The sequence below is a fragment of the Falco cherrug genome, chromosome 2 (assembly GCF_023634085.1).
Source record: "Falco cherrug isolate bFalChe1 chromosome 2, bFalChe1.pri, whole genome shotgun sequence".
Classification (NCBI taxonomy): domain Eukaryota; kingdom Metazoa; phylum Chordata; class Aves; order Falconiformes; family Falconidae; genus Falco; species Falco cherrug.
Genome location: NC_073698.1, coordinates 47,738,714 through 47,749,146, shown reverse-complemented (window position 1 = coordinate 47,749,146; position 10,433 = coordinate 47,738,714).

The window sequence follows — 10,433 nt, the reverse complement described above, 5'->3', positions numbered from 1 at the left end:
TTGGCCTATACCTTGCCGAACGGGTGTTTTTCTCCAAGTTCCCACTGCTTAGACAGATTTGAGTAATGGCCATTAGCTGTCCTTCAACAGTCTCTTACATCCTTCTTTTGGGAAGAAGGGGTGGGAGGAAATGTGGGAAATGTTCCTTTCCTGTGGCCAAATTTAGCCTTGGTCTGTGCAAGTACATTGTTGACAGTGCTGGGGTTATGTATTAAGTAAAATCCTGGCCACACTAAACTTGATGGCAAAATTTCAGTTGACTTTATAATAGAGTCTAGATTTCACAATAAATGTTAAGGGAGTGTGACTGTAAGACTAAGGCAAAGGCAAAGTAAAAGCAGGAATGCTTTCCTCATTGCAATCCAGGGACAGGGCACGATCCTCCAGGGCTTTAAAGCAAAAAAAAAAAAAAAAAAAAAAAAAAAAAAAATTATAAATTAGTAAATAAAATTAGTAAATAAAATGGAACCTCCTGTTCAGACAGTTACTAGTTCCTGGGCCTTTTTTCTCCCATCATCTCATCTACAGACGCCCGTCCAGCTGCCCTTTCTTCACACTTGACTGTCCAGCAGACTTGCTGTCACTCCTCTTTCAGCACATGATGGCAGCCCTCCTGCCATCTTGCTGTCACAGCCTTAGCTCACAGACCTGTTTGTATATCGGAAGACAAATATTTGTCACACTTGCTTCTCATCCCCCATTAAAAGTGAGCTTAGCTAAGAAGGAAAAGCGTATCAGGAAAGTACTGGCACTGACTTTTTCTACCAATGGTACTCCAGGATATTGTTTTTTTCTTTCACCTCTCCACAAAGCTGGGAAGAATTGAGACATGAAGGATTCAGCTCTGCTGGGGAATAACCATACATATTCCATAATGGCTTTTCAGGTGCTTTTCTACATGTAAGCCAGTGAAGAGCAGAGTTTTTTGTCTTTATTATTGTTTTGTTATGAGGGTTTGGGGTTTTTTCCCACTGATCTAATCATGTCTAAATAGTCATTTTGCACCGCTGGGCAAAGGCAATAGCAAATGTGCTGACCATGCAGTTTTATACCACTCACCAGCACAAAAGACACACCCTAAAGGACCCAAGTTGGCAGGTTCTAAAATGCTACTCAGTTTAACAGCAAAATATTGCCACACACACTGCGTGAGCAGACCTTAGATTAGCATTAGTTGGTATAATGTGACAAATGAAAATGTGCAATTCCTGATCATAACAAAGACAAGTAAGTGAAACAGGTCCATACACTGAAATCTTCCCATCATGGGTTCCCAATGTGTGAAACCTTTGCAGGATATGGATAACCCCTGACTTGCATGTGGAGCTGGATTCTCAAAGAATGGAAGATAGCAATGGTAAATCACCCCAGCTGAGCGTATCCTCCTCAATAGAATAAGCTGTTTATCTATCCTCCTGCAAAAGTGTTCTAGGAAGTTGCCAAGCAGGAAGGAGATCCTTGCCTGGAGTAATTTGCAATCTAAAGACTGGATCCTACCAAAGCATCTGGTCTGAGGTTGAGAACAGCTTTTACTCCCATAAGATTGCAAAAGGTTTCAGGAAGGCCATGTCTTACAGCATGCTGTAAGGTTTGGCTAAAATTGCCTGTAAATTAGTCTCAGGCACTTAGCAACTCTGTGTTACCTCAGTCTTTAAAATACGGCAGAAATGTGCTCTAGATAGGTGAGCTGGAGCTAGATGCACAAAGGAGGTGAAATTATATTAACAAACATATAAATGTGTTATATTGCAAATGAAAGATAGACAATAACAATATTAAAAAAAACCAACCAAACCAACAAACAAAAAAAAACAACAAACCAAACCAAAACAAAAAACAAATCTTCCTTCGCATGACCATGAGTGCAAAGCTGCCAGAATAGATGGGTTAGAGCAACAGAGTAAGTAAACTGTGCTGCTTCTATAGATCACAGACTTTAACCTGCTACCACACACATCCTTTCTCAAGACAATTTATTTCATTTAAATACCCCCTGGCCACCCTTAAGTGAACACTGATATCCTTTATATCTTGTTAATAGGGGGCATGATAAAGAAATAAGAACACATATCCTGTGTTGTGCGAGTAAAGAGAATTTAATGCTGCTGGAGATTAGCTAGGTCTTTCTGGTTTTAACTCACTTTTCACAGAGCCCAGGCCTCCAAAAACGTTTGGTTTTCTCCTTAATTCAGTCTCTGGATTTACTGACAGTTTTTTGAAGAGTTACATTTCTGTCTGGAATACAGCATTGCAGTCACAGCGCACGGACATTGCAGAATATTGTCTGTGCAAGAATATTTGACCCCTGGCTTTTATTTCCTAAGTGTATCATCAGCGCCAAGCACTGAATGTATTAGCAGAGTTGGGCATTGCTAAATGACAACACTAAGTCTAACAGATCTGGATTTTAGTTAGTTAGCATACACTAACTACCTCATGTGATGGCAGGAAACAACAGCACCAGGACTGAAATCAGATCTGAGCAGGTGGGCTCCTAAAGGGGCTCGGTGCAAACCCCAGTGTTGGCTTATGTGGATCCAGCTGCAGCAACAGAGCCTAAGGTTGTAGAGGCTTTCAGAGAAAAACTTGTAACTGTATTCAAAGCTTAATGCATCCAACATATCATTATACACACACATCATACATGATGTGCCATATGCGACGATACATCAACACTGCCTGCATTGGATATATAAAGTCAACGAGTGATGCCTATGTAAAACACTAAGTATGGCATCGAAGTCCAGGCTCGCCTTCAGCAAGGCATCTCGGTAATTCTCAGGTGCGGGGGTTTTTGTTCTTAAATAAACAGATGTACTAAGCCCAAGTAATCTTTTTGAACTCCAGGATACGGAGTTCCTGCGAGAGAGGATTATCAGGGTGGACGGCTACTCCTTGCAAATGGCACGGATCGCTTCCCTTGCTGTGTGGAAGCCAAGGGGTGAGTTATCCCAGCCATCAGAGCAGATGCAGAAACCAGTGGGAATGAGGAGATAAAGTCAAAGCCCAAAGATTGGCTAATCGGGAAAGAAGTGTTGTAACTGCTAAATCGTCCAAACTGCTTTGCCAAACTTTGACATGCTTGATTTCCTGTGCTTAAATAATTTTTAGGCTTAAAAAAAAAAAAAAAAAAAAGGCCGGGGGGGGTGGGGGGGGAGGGGAGGGGAGGAAAAATAACCAGCTGTTCCTTATATAGTGCAGGAAACATGTTTGATTTATTGCTTTAAGGTTATTTTTGAAGGGGCTGCCTGTGGCAGCCGGAGTGCCGGAGAAGTCACTGAGGCCTGTCCACTTGAAGGGCTCAAACCGTTTCCTGAGCAGCCCCTCTCCACCTCCGACAGCTCTCATTGACAACGTGTGACTGGGGCCCCGGAGTGCTTTAAAGCCGCGGGGGGCCGGGGCGGACAATGGGGCTGTCAATTACCTTTTCCCCCGTTGTGAAAAGGGGGCCGCGGACAATGCGCCCCGGCGGCGGGGGGCTGTGCCGCTCGGAGCCCGCGACCCCCGCGGCATTCAGCGCTGGGACGCGGCGGTGCCGGCCCCGGCCCCGGCCCCGCCGGGCGAAGGTGTAGGTGTCGCCATGGCGAGCCCCGAGGGGGCGGCGGGGGCTGCGCGCCGGCCGTGCCCCACCGCCCCCGCGCTCCGGCGGGGCGGGCAGGGGGCTGCCCCCCCGCTCCCAGCCCGCACCCGCGGGAACGCCCTGCCCGCGCTACCCACCGTGCGCCTTTAAAAACTTCCTGTGTGCCCTGATCACTTGCTGAGAGGACTGTCCATCATACAGGCGCTTTGTCTGGCAGTCACTTCCATTTGAATTTGACTGACTGAGGAAGCCCGAGTTATTTGTAAAGAACAACAAGGCTTTTCATTCATAATTTCAGTAGGGGGACAGGGTGCTAATGACTGAGCTTGAATAACCAGGGAATGTGGTATTCAAGGCAGGAAGAAGCCCAACTGGCTGCCAAATGAGAGGAAGGGAGGGAAGGGGGGGCGCCGGGGGGGAGGGAGATATAGGTGAAAGTGCTTGTGTGAAAAGGCAAACAATGCCATCGGGATCACACACATGTATACAAATACAAATCAGGTTCTCAAAAGGTGAGGCAGCCGAAGGACGGAGAGCTGAGGAAATTCCCGTTCGTATTTCATTAACTTGCCTTCGGAATCGGCTCCTGCGACGCTGGAAACAAGGGCGCAGCCAAAGGCAGCTCCCCCCCCCGCCGCCCCCTCGCCGCAGAGAAAGCGCTCCAGCGCTCCTGCTCCTTCCCAGCACTGACGGGCAGCATGAAGGTTCTGCCTTTGCTGCTGGAAGTTCTAGCTCTGACAAAACATGAACGCACTAGAGCTAGCCCCGGCTGTGGCCCAGCACGTACCGTCCGTACATAAAATTTTGCACACTGACTGTCTAAATACACGTATTCTCTAACCCTGCAAAGACCTGTCATCTCCAAAGTCAGACTTTACCTGATGCAAAATCTATTCGACTCAGTAAAGGACTTTACCTTTATTTCTGTTGTGTGCAGTGGGATTTTGAATCAGGCATGAACAGAAATTTCCTTAGCTGTGATGGATGTTATAGAACTGTACTTTGTGTCCCTGTGGAGAAAACAAACCTACAGAGCTAAGAAAGAAAATAAAAATTGAACAGCACGTAGTTTGGGAAGCCTAACTGCTTTGACACAACGTAAACCATCAGAAGTTGAAATAATTTATATCAATTTGAATTGTGTTGCAAGAAAGCAACAACAAGAAAACTTAAAATATGTTAAACGGCTTAAACATTTAACCTCAAGAATGAAGGAAGTTTTCCAGTGGGCTTATTTTGCAAGCTTGTTCTGTCAAACATGGTGGATTTATTGCATATGTTTGTAATGCCATTTCCAGCACTTCCTTTAGCTTTGGTTAATTAGGACACCATCCTGGGAGCAGCTCTGGGCAGCTGGATTCCCTCCGCGACCTGGAGCACCACAGACTTTCACTAGGGCTCCAGAAAGCATCAGGGGACTGCTTAGGAGGAGCAGCTCTGAGATTCCGCTTCTCAGTTAATTTCTGCCTTTGTCTCTGCGGGGCTTTTGAAAGTAATAGGCCTGCTTAAAATACAGGAAAAGATGATTACAAAACCACAAATAAGATAGGAGTAACTGCACCAGATGCAGAGATGGAAGTTTAGAGGAACTCTTTAATCAAGTGGTGGGAGTGGATGCTCCTGCAGAGATAACCTTGTTTAGATAATCAAATATTTTGTCCTCTTCCCTCTCTAAGTAAGGTAAGTATAATTACCTAATAGTTCCTACTCTCTTTTAAGGTGTTCCGATGCTATTAGACAGAGATCTTGAAATTTTAGCTGTGCAGAAAGACCCTGGAGCCCTCAAGGAAATACAACACCACGGGCCTCCATGGGAAGCGGTGTGTACACGGCGGAGAGGTTAGACTGGGACCTGAGACTCCCAGTTCTTGCTTTTCAGGTAAGTTACTTCTTTCTTTCACTCCTGGGTTTTCTCACCTGTGAAACAAACATAGTGACATCTCTTGAAAACTATTTTGAGATCTTTGGAGAAAACTGTGATAGAATATCCAAAATTTTAATTACTGTCATTGATATAGCCGTTATGATCAGGCGAATGAAGGCAGTCCTATGCAGATCTGAATGGCAGGATCAGGGTCCTTCACAACTGTTTTTATTGACGCAACCATACAAACAGTATTTTTTTTTGTTGTGTTCTGATTTTCAGACAAATGATTGGGAAACATCAGTTTTCATTTCCCTTTTTGTGCAAAATTCATTCATCTCTAGGATCGATTCTGTTCTGCACACATCACCTCTGCTTTCAGGATGTGCTCGTGTGCCACTCAGATGAACACAAGCCTTTCACAACTGAGGAAAATAAAAATAATCTCAGCACATGGGAGAAAGATGATACCATTTTTAATGGCTGCTCAATCTGATTGCTTGGGTTTGCAGCAAAATGTCAGTCTCACTTGTACATAGCCCTTGGCTGGCCTGCAAGCCATGTGCTACCAACTGCTAATCTCTCAGAGGTATTCCTTTGAATTCCAGCCTCCAGTGAAGAAAGGTACTTACATTCTGAGAGCAGAGTAGCCGTCACAGCATGGAGGTCCATGCAAGCTACCTTGCACTTCCAAGATGAGCAGGCAGCTGTGCTCTTCCAGCTACATTGCTTACAGTACCCAAGATATTCATTTACCTTTCCACTACATTACAGTTTAGAGCTAGTTTGGCTATCTCTACATCAGTGGTTTTCTAACCGTGATCTGTGGATTCCTATGGACTGTTTCTAAATGGGAGGTCTTATGATTTATAATTTTCTAAAAAGGACTGCATTTCCCTTATGATTTTTTATTTTCCTCATCTAAAGCATAGAAAAAGTCTACAGACTGAAGAAGTTTGAAAACCACTGCTGCAAAACACAGGAGAGATGTAGTAAGTCTCTTCACAAAACCTTCTTGTTCCCAAATTTCCCATAACTGCTACATTGACCTCTTCCATTTCTTCTGAGTCACATTAATCCCAGGTCAACACACAAATGTCTGCATCCTGCTACAAAATATTTGGGGAATTTCCAAACTAGCACTTAGTTATTAACATTTTAATAGGCAATCAGTTAATTTTGCATAAAATTCTAGTATAGTCAAGCCCAGCGTTATCTGGCCTCTAACTGAATTAGGCTAGCGAGTGCAGTTTTTCAAATGCTGGCAGACGTGGCTTGTCTGTGCTGTCATTCTCGTGATTACTTCTACCAAAGCAGTCGAAAATGTTAGGAGGAAAATCCTAGGACAAACAAATACACCATTAAAAGCCTGCTATAATACCAGCTTAGCATATAAACTGCACTTAGTCCTGTCCACACCAAATTGTCCCACTTTTAAACATTTGGTCTCAATGTATTTAAGAAGACAGAAGTAAATATAAAATACATTGTATAAACTGAAAAGGTTTATGAAGTTGAATTCCAAAAAAACCAACAATGCTGATTTTATCAAGGACACAAATATAACCAAATAACATTGAAAGGCACATCAAAGAGCATACTAGCTTTATTAGAATAATTTATATGCAAAAGTTCCACATTATATTAGAAGTACTAAATGTATGTATTCTTCAGTATAATTTCAGAAGGATCAGGAAAGGGATTTGTTTATTTTTTAAGTTTACACAAGTATATTTGGTATTCGACAAGAAAATATTCTGCTGGCAACTGTCCCTCCATATCCTGAGGCAGTCATCAGATGGGATAAAATTACACAGGATCTCTTGAAGGAAGGATGGTCTAAGGAAGGTGATGATCATTAGCTAGATCTGAATAACAGTAGTTAATTCCCAGAAGATCTGGGCATCACTAAAAGCAGGAGGCAGAATCCCAGCAGCTGCAGGGCATGTCTATTCCCAAGCACAGCAGCCAGTATATATTCTGTTTTTCACATTTAACAGTGCTGCTCCGTGCCCCACCAGAACGAGTTCCCAGTAGGCTATGCTTGTTTTCCCCTCTTAAGGAATTCTGGGATTTTCTTCAGGTAACCTACAATGAAAATTACAAAAGCAAAACTAACGGTACTGAGTCAGGGACATAATTTTCTTCATAAAAATTGTCCGACTGTTTACAATACAGTGAGTTTGACTTTTCTGTTTCTCTCTATGATACATCTAAGTGTTTTTGCCTCCCCTGAGAATCTCAATGAAGTATCAGTAGGCAAAAAGCTTTACAGCTAACATTTTTTTTTAAATCACGTAATTCTTTTAAGTACATTACCTTTTACAGGGTTACAAACAAGAAAGACAATCAATTAAAGGTTTAAGTTTCTAAGGAAATACTGGGCATTAGAAGCAGTATGCAGCCAAACTTAGTCCTTTCAGGATGTGCAGAATCAGTATCCTCATATCGCTGCATTAACTCATGAGATAATGCACAAAATGTTCTGAAAGTCTGCAAATTTACTGCACTTTCATTCCCTTGCAAGAAGCAATTCCTTATGAACGAACTTCCTTTTCTTTTACAAAAAGGGGGAAATACTGCTTGTTTTCAGGTCCTGGGTCTGAAAATTAAATCATGTAAAACCTCATGGGACAATTTTAGGAGGATGCAGAAAAGTTTCAACTATTTCAGATGGGTATCTGTCATGTCATGTCACTCTGCCCTTCACCTGCGGTCACTGAAATTGCTACTATGCCAGTATATTATGAACACACATACACATCTATATGTATACATATATATATACACTAGCTATATTCCTCTGCTGAGAATGAACTGAAAACCTTAATCTCTAACAACAAGGTCTGCGTGGGTTAAAAGCAAAAAATCCTGCAGTGGTTAGAGCAAACCACTAGGGGAAACATAGTCACATGCATTAAACCCCTATCACGACAAGAAACGTGAAATGTGAAGGATACACGGAATCCTGCGAAAGCTGGTTCCAAGGTATCATCAAATTAAAGGCCTTGAGAACTCAGCCTTGAGGTTCCAATCCGAAAACAAAAAAAACGGACAAACAAACAAACAAGCAAATTAAAACCCATCACCACTCTTAATTTTGCATATTTGTGCACTAGTTATTGATTATCTATGTGCAAGTTAGTGCACAAATCTTTGCAGATTTGGTGCTTCTGTTTCAAACTCAGCAGCACTAGGATGCTGTATGCTTGGGTTTTGGGGGTTTGTTTTGGTTTGGTTTTGTTGGGGTTTCTTTTGGTACAAGGCTGGCACTTCACCATTTTGCACACATGACTGGCTCTGTGAATAAAAATAATTTTCGTACCTGTCACTGTTCTCATATATGTCTTTGGGACTATTCACTATATTAACTTTATACACCTGTATTTGAGAACTGGCATATAAACTGCCGATGGCAGCACTGACCAACAGATTTTAAAATGGTATTATGAACTTTCCAGTTTGAACACTATTTACAGACTCGGTATAACCACTAATAAATAAATCTACAGAACTTCCCCATGTGTCTAGGCTTGCAGAAAGAGTTCTTCACCTATTTTCTACTTTGCTATGTGGGAAGAAGTGATTTTTCTCTTTCTACAGTAAAGCGAAATTGAGATCCTGCATTCTCTTTCCCGGGTATTTTAACCGACGATGGTTAAAATCAGCTGGATCTCTTGGATCCGCAGCCTGCACCCAGGGCACACCTCCGAGGATGCCCAGGTCAGACCACGGGGCGCCAGGTGCCCCCTCCCGTGGGGGAAGCCGTGGGGAAGGCCCGTGGGCTTCCTCCCGCCCTTCCCGCGCCCCGACGGCGGGGCTGCTGCCGCCGCGGAGCCCCCGACCGGTGCCGTGGGGGCGCCCTGACCCCGCCGCCCCCCGCCCGGCGCCGCGCTCCCTCTGGCGGGGAGAGCGGCCGCGCCGCCGCCTCCGTTCACCGGAGCCTTGAGTGAAACCCGGCTCCGCGGGGCTGCGGTTCCAGTGGCGGGGCTGCCTCCGCCCCGACCGGCGTTTTGCTCCGTCTGCAGGCCCGGGGGGGCGGGGAGGGTGCGGACGGGACGGGCGCCGCGGCCAACGAGCACCGTCCCCGCCGAGGCCGCGGCGGTTTCGTGCAGGGTAGGGACCGGTGGAGCCCACGTGAAGGGGAGGGAGAAGTGCAACTCGGGCTAACCGTACTGTCAAGCAGCTATGGCAAAATAATCTGCCGGTTCGGAATAGTATTGTGGAAGAATGGATATTTGCATATAAAACCACGAAAAGCTGAAGGCCGTGCACGTAAGACATCCCTTTATATTTACATGTTTTTGTGGAGGATGACCACCCCCTCCAGAAAGCGGTGACTAGCAGGTGTAGAAGGGGATGTGCCAGCAAAATTGCTTCGGCTAGTGAAAAGGGCTGCTGGGGGCTATGCGCTGGTGATCGCTCACGCAAATAACGCAGTGCAGTGCCGCCGTGCGCACCGTGTGTATCCTGAGCGGTGCCACACGTGACACGGGTGTACCCGTGCCCGGTGCATGCCTACGTGGATACGCAGCTTTGCGCGCAGAAAGATCCATGTAGGCGCAAGATGCCCGAGCCCAGCCACAGTGGCCCCGTCGGTCCTTTCAGCTCGTACAAAAGGGACCGAGCTGTGGCCGTGTCAGGAAACGCCCAGAAGACAAACAGTCACGTTGGTGAGCTGCTCGCAGACCGTGTCCCCTACACGAATGGGAATTAATTAAAACACAGTTGGTCGGGTTTTTCGGTTGAGAATTGGTGGTTTGGGTTTGGTTTTTTTCCTCCCCTAAAAGAAACGCCGTCTCTCCGCCCAGGCGAGGAGACCCCGCTGCTGGCCGGGACGCCGCGAGGCCCGCTGCCGCACGGTGCGCGGAAAGTCCCGCGGCGCTGCCAGCAGCCTGGCCTGCCCCGCCGCCCCCGCCCCCGCGGCGCCCGGGCCGCAGCTCCGCGGGCCCCCCCGGCCCCGGGGGCGCCCCCCGCGCCGCCTCACCG